Source organism: Pangasianodon hypophthalmus, chromosome 13, assembly GCF_027358585.1.
Source record: "Pangasianodon hypophthalmus isolate fPanHyp1 chromosome 13, fPanHyp1.pri, whole genome shotgun sequence".
Classification (NCBI taxonomy): Eukaryota; Metazoa; Chordata; class Actinopteri; order Siluriformes; family Pangasiidae; genus Pangasianodon; species Pangasianodon hypophthalmus.
The window spans coordinates 16629819-16643408 of NC_069722.1; the positions used below are offsets into that span (position 1 = coordinate 16629819).

The window sequence follows — 13590 nt, forward strand, 5'->3', positions numbered from 1 at the left end:
AACAAAGCTCTTTTATCAGTTTGAGGCACCAAAAAGTAACCTCACTGATCAAGTATTTTCTGAATTCTGCATGTACTCAGAAATGTCCATGCAAATTGTTACCTTAATTTTTTGAGTAATAGTAATTTCAATTCTGTCAGAATAAAAAAAAAACACAGTTGTTTCAATTTTAGGATAATTTTTTATTGAATCACGCTCTGGTGGAAATACAAAGGCAAACTATTTGTAGATTCAATGAAATTAGTCTAACTGTGATAGTTGGATATGTTTAGACACATTTAGACACTAGATAAACATTGTTAAATAAAAAAAATGTTCTTACGTACAAACACATTACAAGATCGTTCAAGCACTGACGTAAGAATGAACAAAATGGTGCTTCTACAACACGGTTAATCTTCAAAGTACAACACAACAAAATGGTGCTTCTACAACAGAATCAAACTCAGTGTTTGTGTTTGCAGTGTTTGAACTAATGCTACAAACATTCAGTGCCGATTACGGTCATTCGGCTGGCACTGTAAAACAAAACATAAGAAAACTGAAGACACACGATAGCTAGCGGTCAACTTCACTAACTTAAAAAATTAGCAAAGGGCATTCTGTACCTAACTTAGAAGACGCGAGCTAGCCAGCTGAAGTCAACTTTCAAACGGTCGAATTAGCAAGGGGCAAGCTGTAACGTTACTTTAAAATTTAGTGTCCTGTGACAACGATTTTTTTGTGCCGATATAGTTTGATAGCTGTTGCTAGTAAAACAAATCAAAAATAGTTAGGCTCCTCAGCATGTACCTTTAATGTGTGCACTCGTGCTTGTTCCTTCGTTGTTCGTTTGTTGTTTCTCCTCCTATAGGCGTGGTCTGGCTCTGACATGTTCAGACAAGGGCCAGCCCTGTTCTCTGCTTTTTAAGTTTGCTCACTAGATTTTCAAGTTTCCCTAACTCAATACTTTTTTGTTGTTAGGTGAAAGCAAGACTTTGTTCAAAATCCATATATTAATAAGCTGAGACAGATTTCTTTCTTTTCAGTTTGACAAACTTTGTAAAATAAGTTGTCAACTCACTAATATATGTACATGTAACAAATTTAATTTTTTATGTTAAAATTATTCTTTATTTTAAGCTTTTCTCACTAGCCACATGGATAAGATGGAGTGAAGATGAATATGAGACAATAGATCAAAATTTCATCTTTCATTTCCTGATATTTACATAGACATGTTAAACAACTTAGAACATCCAAATTTTAGGTGAGCAAAAGTATGGGAACAGATAGTAAAAAAATTAAAGTAATTAATGCTTACTATTTGGTTGCATATCCCTTGTTTACAATAACTCCATTAAGCTGGTGACCCACTGACATCACCAAACTGTTGCATTCTTCTTTTGTGATGCTTTTCCAGGCTTGTATCACAGCTTCTTTCAGTTGTTGTTAGTTTTGGGGGTTTCTCCCTTCAGTCTCCTCTTCTGTGAGCTGAGGTGCGCACAGTTTTTTTACATTTTGAAGTAAAGAAGAAAGAAAAAATAAATCGTGTAATTGTAATAAAAAAATAAATAAATAAATGACAATAATTTGCCAAGATTTTGGCAAATTGCCAATTAGCAAATTGGCAAGAATTTGCTAACTTCATCTGCCTCACTGCCCTTTGTGTCACATCATGTGGTGTGCATGTGTTTTATTTCTGGCCCCAAAGTCTCTAAATTCAACTTGGCTTTGCTAGGTAGTCTTGTGAGCAAATGACATCAAAGCGCGAGCATGTGACATTACTGAGCACACGCAGAATGGATATATATAGCTGCGCACATAAAATTCTCTGCATGCTCCAATAGCTTTGGGTGTCGCTCAATTTACAATACCTTGAGCTATCTGTTAATAAGCACACTCAATAATACTGCTCTGCACGCCCAGATTGGGCACCCTCACGCACTCAAATAACAATACTGTTTACACACCATAGGCATGTGGATATAGGAGCAGGAATTATCGCTAAATGTTTTAAAATGATTACTAATTATTTTTACGTTGTTTTGCCATACACTTTTGTGATAATAGTACATTTATTTCAGTGACCTAATTGAAAATTATTTTTTGGACTGTTTTGCCATGCATAGCTTTTCTTTACTTTGTTTGGGACTGGGGGGCCCCCAAAGCTTTAGTTTTCTGGGAGTGAATGACCCAATTCAACCTCCAATTCAACAGGGGTGTGTTCTTGAAGGCAGAATGTTCACGATCACGATGTCACAGGTCACCACTTTCAGGACCCAGCACCAACCCAGCCCTACCAGACCCCCGCACCAACCTAACCCTGCCTATTATCACCACCTCACCCTTGCCCAGCAATGTCAGCTATATCCACCAAGCAACTCCAGAGGACATTTGGCCATACCCAATAGCTCATTCAAGAAAACTAGCTGGTCAGCCAAAAAAAAAAGAAAGACTGCTATTCTCACTGACACACCAGTGAAGGAGGCACTTGAAGCTGAAAAGCAGGTATAACCAAAAAATATCTGTTCCACAAAAACCTGGTGGGGGGTTACTATATCTGTAATGCCAAAGAAAAAGAAGGCAAGTACAAAAACAAAGACTCCAGATGACTCTTCATCAGATAAAGACTAGTGCTCTGAAACTGCTTTCTGAAAGTCTAGTCCTTTAAAAAAAAAAAACCTTAAACGGCTCGCAGGAGTATCAAAAACCATTACTAGTGGGCTATTGTGTATGTTTATCAGTAGAGTAGTAAATGTCAGAACAGTTCAGTTTGAAAGGAAATAGGGTGGAAATAATGTAAGAGTGCCTGTTTAAGTATGAAAATTAAAGTCATAATTGTCTTAGTCAAAAATATAATTTTGACAACGTGTTCATTTGAAATTAGTTATAACCTTTTATATTTATTTTAGGCCTATTCTTTTTTGCATATATTTATTTAATTTTAATTTGTGCCAACTGTGCAATATCTTTGAAAGTATATAGTCAAAAGAGTTTAAATTGTGCATTTTTCATTGTGGACATCCCAAGTGAGTGTATGGGGCACTCAGATGACATTCCTGGGCTGAAAAACTGTCCCACTCCGGTCCTGTCAGGGATAAATCTGAATGAATATCTATATCTGGATATTTGTAAAGCTGCTCTGTGAAAATGTCCATTGTTAAAAGCATTATACAAATAAAATTTAATTGAGTATTTCAATACATTTTGTGTAGATTTGGGAATGTCATCAATATATCGCAACATATTCCCTATCAATGTACTTAAAAAGTGTTTACATACAAAACAACTTCGGTCAGTAGTGGCGGGTTATATTGCCAACTCCCAGCTCCAGTTTGGGGCCACTGTGCCACTGCGCCACAACGGACCGAAGTTACTTTGTATGTAAACATATTTTGATCCTGAGCTTGGGTTACTGTCTGAGTAGTGGCATGGTAGTAGTGGCATGGTACTCTTTTTTTGTCTACCATGCCACAGACTCAAGACTAAATAAAAAAACTGACATGCAAACTTATCTTGGGCCTGCTCTGTAGCAGACATGGTTACACACTGGGTCTGTATCCCAGTCATGGAGGCCCAAATAGTACACACCAATCAGCCATAATATTAAAACCACTGACAGGTGAAGTGAATAACACTGATTATCTTGTTACAATGGCTCCTGTCAAGGGGTGAGATATTTTAGGCAGCAAGTGAAGTGTATATACATGGCAGCGCATGTATATACATGGCAGCGCGTGCACACGCTGCGGCTTCTCTCTCTCCCGACAGAACAGTGTTTTCGTGTTTTTTATCTTGTAAGTCGCAGTGTTATTGTAAGTATTCGTCACATCTATCGGTCTTTAAGCGTGTATACAGTCGTGAGTTTCTGCTCGACATCGGTAGAACCACATTTTTAGAGTTAAACTCTGCGCACGCCGAAGAGCTGCGTGACCTCGGTCTGCTCCGGAGGTCTATTCCATCACCGACCCCCACTCCTGTATCTCGCCCACAGTGGATGCGCCACAAGCGGCGCGAGAGGAAGCAGAAGAGGGGTAAGCGTGGAGGTATCCGGGCTAGGCTAGCGGCTAACCCACACAAGCCAGCGATCCCCACCATCATACTGGCCAACGTACGCTCTTTGGAAAATAAACTGGACTACATCCGTTTACTGCGCTCCACTCAGAGGATTGTAAGTGACTGTTGTGTTTTTGTATTCACGGAAACACGGCTCAGCAACAGCGTCCCGGACTCCGCCATTCAGCTCGACCGGCTAACATGCTATCGTGCAGACAGAGTTCTCGTCGAGGGAGGTAAGTCCTGCGGCGGCAGGCTTTGTGCTTACATCAATGATGCTTGGTGCCGTGACGCTGTTGTGGTCTGCAGACACTGTTCACCCCTGGCAGAGTTCATGATTATTAGGTGCCGTCCGTTCTATCTACCGAGGGAATATACAGCCATACTGCTCGTTGCTGTATACATCCCTCCCAGATCCAGTAACAACAACAGGAGTGAGGCACTGAATGAGCAGCAGACAGCCCACCCTGATGCATTTCTCATCTTGGCTGGGGATTTCAACCATGCAGACCTAAAGAGTGTGTTTCCTAAAATATATCAACACATAGACTTTCCAACTAGGGGAAACAACGTACTGGACTTTGTTTACACCACCCAGAGTGGAGCTTACAAGGCTCTTCCCCTCCCCCACCTTGGTGCCTCAGACCACATCACTGTCATGCTAATGCCTGCATACAGACCACTTGCTAAAGTCGCCTAACCTGTTCGCAAACAAATACTGGTGTGGCCAGAGGGGTCTTCAGAGGCTCTTCAGGACTGTTTCAGCACCACAGACTGGAATATGTTTAAGCAAGCTGCCACATACAACAACACCACTGACCTCCAGGAGTACACAGAGACTGTCACTGCCTACCTCATCAAGTGTATTGAAGATGTAACAGTCACCAAGACCATCACTGTTCGGGCGAATCAGAAGCCGTGGCTGACAGGCAAGGTCTACAGACTCCTGAAGGCTCGTAACACTGCCTTCAGATCTGGAGATGAGGTGGGACTGAGGACAGCTAGGGCCAACCTGTCCCGAGGCATCAGAGAGGCTAAGAGACAGTACTCCAGGAGGATAGTTCATTGTTTTAGCGACAGCAGAGACACTCGGAGCCTGTGGCGAGGGATACAGACCATTACGGACTACAAGCCCCCACCACAGACCTGTGACAGCACCATCTCCCTGCTGAACGAGCTGAACACCTTCTTCGCTCGCTTTGAGGCACAAAACAGCACCACTGCACAGAAGACTCCACCTCCTCCTGGCGACCAGGTGATGACATTGTCCACGCACATCATGAGGAGATCCCTCAGCAGGATCAACGCACGCAGAGCTCCGGGTCCTGACAACATACCTGGTTGTGTACTGAAAGACTGTGCAGTAGAACTCACTGATGTCTTCACAGACATATTTAACATCTCACTTAGTCAGGCTGTTGTTCCCACATGCTTCAAAGCCACCACCATCATTCCAGTCCCGAAGAAGTCGTCACCCTCCTGCTTCAATGACTACCGTCCGGTTGCACTTACTCCTATCCTAATGAAGTGCTTTGAATGACTAGTCATGCACCACATCAAGTCTTTCCTCCTCCCCCCTTGACCCCTTTCAGTTTGCATATCGGTCCAACCACTCAACCGATGACGCCATCGCCACTGCTGTCCACTTCGCCTTCACACATCTGGACAATAAAGACTCATACGTTAGAATGCTGTTCATAGATTTCAGTTCAGCATTCAACACAATCATCCCTCAACAGCTCATTCACAAATTGGTCCAGCTGGGACTCAGCACCTCGCTGTGCAACTGGCTGTTGGACTTCCTGACTGGGAGACCTCAAGCAGTACGGGTCGGCGGCAACACATCCAGCACCATCACATTGAACACAGGGGCCCCTCAAGGATGTGTGCTGAGCCCCCTTCTCTTCACTCTGCTGACCCATGACTCCACACCGTCACACAGCTCCGTCACACAGACTACAGGAGCGAGGTGAGCCGCCTGGCCGGGTGGTGTAAAGACAACAATCTCTCTCTGAATGTGGAGAAGACAAAGGAGATTGCTGTCGACTTCAGGAGAGCGCACACTCAGCATGCTCCTCTGACTATCAATGGTGCGACTGTGGAAAGAGTGAGCAGCACTAAGTTCCTGGGTGTGCACATCACAGAAAACCTCTACTGACGAGCTGCATCACTGTGTGGTATGGCGCCTGCAACGCATCCTGCCGAAAGACCCTCCAACGCATAGTGAGAGCAGCTGAGAAGATTGTTGGTGTCTCTCTCTCCCCTCCCTCCAAGACATCTACAGCACCCATCTCACCCGAAAAACCCTTCGCATTGTGCGTGATCCCACCCACCCGACACACAGCTTCTTCAGTCTGCTGCCATCAGGGAGAAGACTAATTTACATTGGACTGTAAATTACCTCTTCTGACAGTTTACTTTGTCACTTTAACAGTCTAATAAGCTCTTTGCACTACTCACTTTACATCTGCACTGTTTGCATTCTATCTGTTGTGCCTTGTAGATCTACATTTATACTCTATTTATATGTTTCCATTTGCATTTCCATTTGTATTTTTACATCCTTTTTTGTGTGTGTTATCTGTATGCACCTAGGGTCTGAGAGTAACATAATTTCAATTCTCTATATGTGCTGAACATGTGGCAGAATTGACAATAAAGTTGACTTTGACTTTGACTTTGACTTTTGTACAGTCAATCCTTGAAGTTGCTGTGTTGGGAACAGGTAAAATGGGCAAGCATAAGATTCTGAGCAACTTTGACAAGGGCCAAATTGTGATGGCTAGACGACTTCACATTTTCTTTTACATCATGTGGATGGCCGGGTGCATATGCGTCATTTACCTGGGGAAGAGATGGCACCAGGAGGCATTATGGGAAGAAGGCAAGCCAGTGGAGGCAGTGTCATGCTCTGGGCAATGTTCTGCTGGGAAACCTTGGGTCCTGGCGTTCAACAAAAATTGTTCAGGAGTGGTTTGAGGAAGATGACAAAGAGTTCAAGGTGTTGACTTGGCCTCCAAATTCCCCAGATCTCAATCCAGTCGAGCAGGACAAACAAGTCTGATCCGTGGAGGCCACACCTCGCAACTTGATGGATTGCCATCCAGGTTGAATTTTTCTGCCTTACACTCAGAATTCCAGGTATAAGCGCTGGATTTGAGGCCTGACCAGAATCTAGATAAATGAATGAATGAACTTACATCAAGAGACATACATTCTGTACTATGTGTGACATACCTTTGTATAATTACAAACGATCATTGGATGTCTTTTATACATGCTGAGAAGTGCACATGGAACAATCACCAATCTAAATGCTGGTGTAAGAAAGACTTGAAAAGCAAGGGCTTGTGCAGATGCTGTAGTGTGCAAAAAGTGGAAACATTGAGATAGACAAAACCTAATTTACAAAACTTAATTTAGTATCTATACTACATTGTTTGGTGTGGTTCTCTCTCCTTCCACTAGGGGCTATACAGACTTTCCAACTTTTTATTAGTATATACACTCACTGTCCACTTTATTAGGAACACCTGTACAACTGGACATTCATGCAGTTATCTAATCAGCCAATCGTGTGGCAGCAGCGCAATGCAAAAAGTCATGCAGATACAGGTCAAGAGCTTCAGGTAATTTTCACATCAATCATCAGAATGAAGAAAAATGCGATCTCTGTGACTTTGACATTTCAGACTCAGGCCGAGGCATCTTTATTCAAAAACAATACAATAACATCACACTAAAAATAAAACAGGGCTGGATATAAACAAAAAATGGCAGAACTCAAACATTGGCATGAGACTAGCATAGTGTAGTTAACTTATTAACGGCCACTAAGAAAGAGAGTGGACACTCCCTTTCTTAATGCCGGGAGCTTGCATGGTGACAGAATATGGCAAGTCAAAAAACTTAAAATGAATCATCAAGCAACACTAGCCCAAAGTAGTGTTGCCACCTCAGACTCACAAAAAATCTGTACGATGCATTTCGGTTGATCGATATACTGATAAATTAAGCTCCTACCAGCTTTGCACACTCTTTGGGCATGATTTCTGCCCATTCTTCTTGACAGATTTGTTCCAGATTGGTTTTCTTGGTTTGTATAGAGAATTATGCCAAGCAAGCCTGCAAATTTAAATAATTTATCATTTTTTTATAGAAAGGAAAAAGCTGCTCACCTTGATTTTTAAAGCTGAGTCTGATCACTCCCTCATTTATCCTTTTCTCGCTCACTAATAAATAAATAAGTAGCCTCTATTAAAGTTGCACTTATATTTATGAAGTAGCCTCTATGCATAAACAATGGGTTTATATAGTATATTCATGTGTGTCATAAGAATTGAGACAGGAAATTGGATTTCCTGGAAATTATACATTATCAGAACTGTATGTGCTTATTTGACTGACAGAAAATCCATTTCTTTCAGTTATAGACACAATCTGCTGATGAATTGCTTTGCATGATTTTTGTGGGTCTTCATAGAAATCAAATAATCTATACTTAACTCCCTCGGAGCCGAAGTACTGGCGAAGTACTTAACTTTACTACTTAAGGAAACAGCTTGGTGCCTGAATTTGACAAATCAGACACACACGGTGAAAATGTCTGCAACTCATTAGCCAGTTAGTTTCAACACAAATTGTGAAAATTAAAGAAACTGGCAAGTTAGCTAGCTAGTGTTAAAGTAGATCATGTCAACCTAGCAATGCCTGTAGAGAGGTCTGTTGTGACATCAAATATTTGCGCGTAGTTCCTGCAACTCTGTCTAATCAGCGAGCAGGTCCAATAAGCTCAGCAAAAACCAAAACATATGTCCCGGGAAATTTAATGCATTTTCACCGACAGACGATCAAAAACAGGGACAAAACCATAGCTAAAAGTGGTAAGTATGGCGTTATTAATTAATATTTAATAGATATATTGATAAATTGTAGTTGTATAATTTGCACAAGTATATTAATTTTACTGTTGTCAGGAAAAGATTTCAGAGTTTTGAACCATGATTGAGCTACTATTTGCTAGCTAGCTGACATTAGCTAATCCATCATGTTAATCATAGTAATGTAAGTATATGTAGCTAATTTAATGTACCAACTGAAAATATACTGGTAAAAAACAGCCAACATTTACACTCAACAGAACATATTTTTGAGGAAAAAAATCACTGCTCTCCATGATTTTCATCTAGCACTGATACCTTCAGTAAGTTACCCATCTGAATGGTGGTGAATTGCACTCTTTTATACTCTGCTCATTCTGTTGGTGGTACATTTAAAAAGGAGTGACTTGCTAACTGTAACAGTCTTCAAGGATGGACAAGGAGGAGTGAACCAAGTGAACGTAAACGTAAATCTCAGACAAAGCAAATGCTAAACACAAACACACAACACGTGTGCATCTCTTTCCCCCCTTGGTGTCTCCAGCCGCTCCTATCTTCCACTGATTAGCCAACTCAGTGCCAGGTGTGCATCCTCACAGCCTGGCCCTTCCCTCCTCGTCCTCATCACACTAACCAAGCTACCTAATAATATATTTCAATATGACTTGTGGCAATTTTAATATCCAAATTAAGATTAAGACATCTAGCTAGGAAGGTAATTAATGTTTTTTGTAATGCATGGAAAGGATATCTCACAAGTCATGGCTAAATCAGTGCTGCCCTGAACAACTGCCAGCTACAGTAGCTCCTGTGTTTTTGTCTGTTTTGTCATCTTTTGTATATTTATTGTTTGCTTTTTCACAGAAAAACTCATATAGATTTTTAAAGGTGCATTAGGTAAGATCAGTCTTTTTTTTTTTAAGATTAGGTCTCTAAGGGTTAGGTGGGTTCGACACTCGAATGATTGCCGCACATGTTCACGGAGCTCCACTCCCAGGATCTTAGGTGGCCTGCATAGTGTCTATAAAATGACTGATGGGGGCGCAACCAGACACGAACAAGCATTCCAGACTGGAAGTCAGTGACTCTTCTGACCCAGGTGGCTTGGGAATATCAGAGGCTTTTGTAGAAGTTGAATACAAGTCAACTAAAATAAAATGATATTTAAATAGTTGTGTAAACATTAATAAGCTGTGGTTTTCCTCTTTGTTCAAGAAGAGTGCTATAGTCTGGCATCACTACACGTGAGCTGACTATTGTTTGGGCACAAGTGAGTTTAGTGTATTCAATACATTGATTGTAGGCAACTTTGAACATAATACAGATTCCCCCAACTGATGGGGCCAAAGATTATAAGTATGATACAATCACTGTGTGCTCTGAGAGGTTAAACTCAGTCACTGCTTTTATATTAAATTGCCACAGTGGTTTACACAAAGCCTTGTATGTTCAAATTTCTCTACTAGCAATATTGTTTTTCCTGCTTAATCCATGGGTTATACAGTAACAGACTTCCTCCCAAACTAGGGCCTCCACCTGTAGGTATAGCAGGTACACCTCACAGCTTAATCAGTATTTTAAAAAAAAAATTATTGAGAATTTTAACATCTCCTAGATGTGAGCATTTTTTTATGTATGGATGCTGCACAAAAGAAACCTAGAACAAGACATGTAGTATAACCTCCTGTAAATTGAACAGCTGGATTATTGAAAAATGGTATAGTATTGCCATGTTGAAATGTGCTTTAACATACTTTTCTAATAATCTTAATGTCTTAGTGTAGCCTTTTCTCTTCTCCTTTGCAGAAAAAAAACAGATCACTAAATTAAAAAATAATTGGTCAAATAAAGATTGTGTCCACATGTAGTGGATAGATGTTGAGGTGCCTGTGTCTTTAAGCCACAGCAACGGTGTTGTGTCGCACCTGTATGACATCACTAGATGCGACTGATTTGTAACAATTGTTAGCCTCGGAGCTCCTTTAAAAGCACGGCGTTGGCGATGCTAAGGTAAGTGGCAGTTTTTGTTGGTTTGCTCGTCTACCCTGGGTTTTCTCCTGTGAGTCGGAGCCTGTAGAGGTCTGTGCCTTGACTGTAAAGGGTGCAGTTGTTGGAGTCCTGCTCCAGGAGTTTGTTGCTGCTTGTTTGCGCTTATAGTGCGTATATCTCATCTGTGAGTGTTGTAAGCCTGAGGCTGTGTTGCATCGGTTCCTGCGTTCCGGTATGTAGCTTTCTTGCTATATTAGTATATTGGCTTTAGTATGCCACTTGATTCACTGTTACCTGCCCCTATTAGGCTGTGTGGTCGGTTGACTGGGAGGTTTCCCCTTTTCTTTTTTTAAAGGAGCTCCTCTGCATCGCTGCTTGTGGTATGTCGCTATGTTAATTCTTATCTCTTTTTTTTAGCTAGTTATATATGAGCTTATAGGTGCCTTTGGTGTCCTTTATTTAGCAGGTGACTTCTGCTGCTGATTTGCTGCTGTGACTTCAAACCATTGGGGCCGTCTGCTGACGGCGAGCTGCTGTTTTGTTTCTAGCGAATTTCTTTATTGTTTTGTTTCTGTGATACTGTGTATTCAGGTTTTTTTTTTTTTTTTTTGTAATTGTTGCGCAGTGTGTATAATTTGATCATCAGCGCGCTAAAATCGTTAGAGTGGTGATGTTTGTACGAGTGTGTTTTTGATGCGGGTAGTTGGTAGTGTGTTTGTGTGCGCATGTGAGCATGTTGATTTAATTTTGTTGGTATATATTTTTTTTTTGTTTTGTTTTTCTTTGTTCCTGTATTTTTGTTCATTTCTTTTTGTGTGTTCTGTTTCAGGAGTTGGGGGACGCCGGCAGGGAGGCTTGGCACCTGGTGGCTGGGTACCTGTGTTTGTGTGTGTGTGTTTCACCTTTCTGGCAGTGTAGTGTCACCTGGGTGTGCTGTGCAGTGTATGTGTGCGCTTCACGTGTGGTCTTTTTGGACCCTCCTTCCAGATCGCCTCCCTGTGGTAAGCCCCTATCCTAATTTATGTGTGTGTTCTGTCCTGTAGGCCTACAGAATAACTGAACCCTGGTTATATTTGCAGTGTTTGCTATTCTTTTTTTTTTTTTATGAGTTGTAACAAAATCATTGAAAGGAATTCAATAAAGAAATTGTTTAGTGTGAATCCTGTCTCTGTTCACTTGTGTACGAACCAGTGTTGCTTATGTGGGTGTTTTTGTATAGTTAGTTTTCCTAAGGGGGGCATAACTCCCCTGGGTGGCGTGGTCGGTAATCTAAATTCTTATTGGCACCTTGGTCTCGCTACACACAGTTCAAAGTTTGGTGTTTGAATAAATTCCTTAAGTAACAAAGAATTGTTCGGCAAAGGTCTGTCTCACAGCCCTGCCCTCTGATTGTTCCATGGTGAAAGGATGCACCAAATCAGGGAGTCTCTCCTTCCTAATCATGGTTACACTGTGCAGCACTGTTATGTCATGCCTTGGATGGGTCTGCACTTAACAGTCTTAAACAATTGAAGTGTGACTCCCAAATCCCAAACTGTTATTTCTGTCTTGACCATAGTTTTTGCATTGCCTCCTTAAATTGACCCTGAGGTCCAAGCAGTGACTCTGGATATGGAGTCATCATCAAGATATTCTTGCAGGCGTACCCTCTGTCTCCAAGCAGCAAAGTAAGGTAGTCATACCAAGGTCTAAGCAGTGATGTAGTGTAGACTCACTGAGAATACAAGACATGAACTGACCCAGTCCATTTTGCCTTAATCAGTAGTTGGGGACTAATCACAAGTCATGTAAACAGGGGAAAAGGTCTTCTGTGGTTCTATATTCATGAAACCACAGGGATGCTCTAATAGTGATTTGTGTTACTGTGAGAAATTATGGTAGGCTACAGACACTTTATAAAATGTATGACTCATGAACAATATTCTGTTAAGTCAGTTATGTGCTAGTTAATTTAAAAAAAAAAAAAAAAAAAAGTATATAAACCGTATAAGAATTGGAAAACCCTAACGAATTCTCTCTCTTCCTCAAAGCTCTAGCGCAACGTAGAGATCCTTTCACAATACGAGCAGCCATGGGAAAAGTGACGCAATTGTACTTCCTAGCTCTCTGATCGGACAGGAGGGGGCTTTATACACTTTCAGTCTGCTTAGCTTCAACTTAACCTGCCCTGGAGCAGATTAGTCATGTAGAGTCAGTGGCCACAGTGACCTAACCAGCTGAAAAGATAACCACCTTCATGGTATGGATTAAGCCAGAGTTTTAGCCAAAATTAACTAATTCTGCAATCATGCTTTGTGGTACTCTGCTCAGCCATGGGCCACACACACCTTTCCTTTGGTCTGTCCATCTACTTAAGATTAAGAGTTCACACTTAATTGTTGATTGGTGTTTTCTATTTTGTTTATCTCAATAAATTCTATTTTATTGAACATTTCATTGCCGTGTTTGATATCACAAGAATCTATTTAGAACTAAGCCTTCAGAAACCAAGTTGGTCATTTTATTTGGTCATTTTAAAAATTCTCAACTTAAAAAGAGGATAGTCTATGAGACTGATTGATTCATGAGATTAATTAGCTTTTCAGTGCTTCCTGTTTAAACAGACTCATTTCCCCAATTATCCTATTTGTGATAAGTGCAGATTATATATTTCAGACTATTTCAGAAGTCTTAAAATGTAGAA

At 41.0% G+C, this 13590-nt stretch overlaps 1 long non-coding RNA gene across 1 annotated transcript; it reads left to right on the forward strand.

Moving 5' to 3' along the window:
* Positions 1-10838: 10838 nt before the first annotated feature.
* LOC117598846 (uncharacterized) lies at positions 10839-13336 on the forward strand. Its single transcript, XR_004579398.2, has 2 exons — positions 10839-10928; positions 11737-13336. It is a non-coding gene; the product is annotated as an uncharacterized LOC117598846 (long non-coding RNA).
* The last annotated feature ends 254 nt before the right edge of the window (positions 13337-13590 follow it).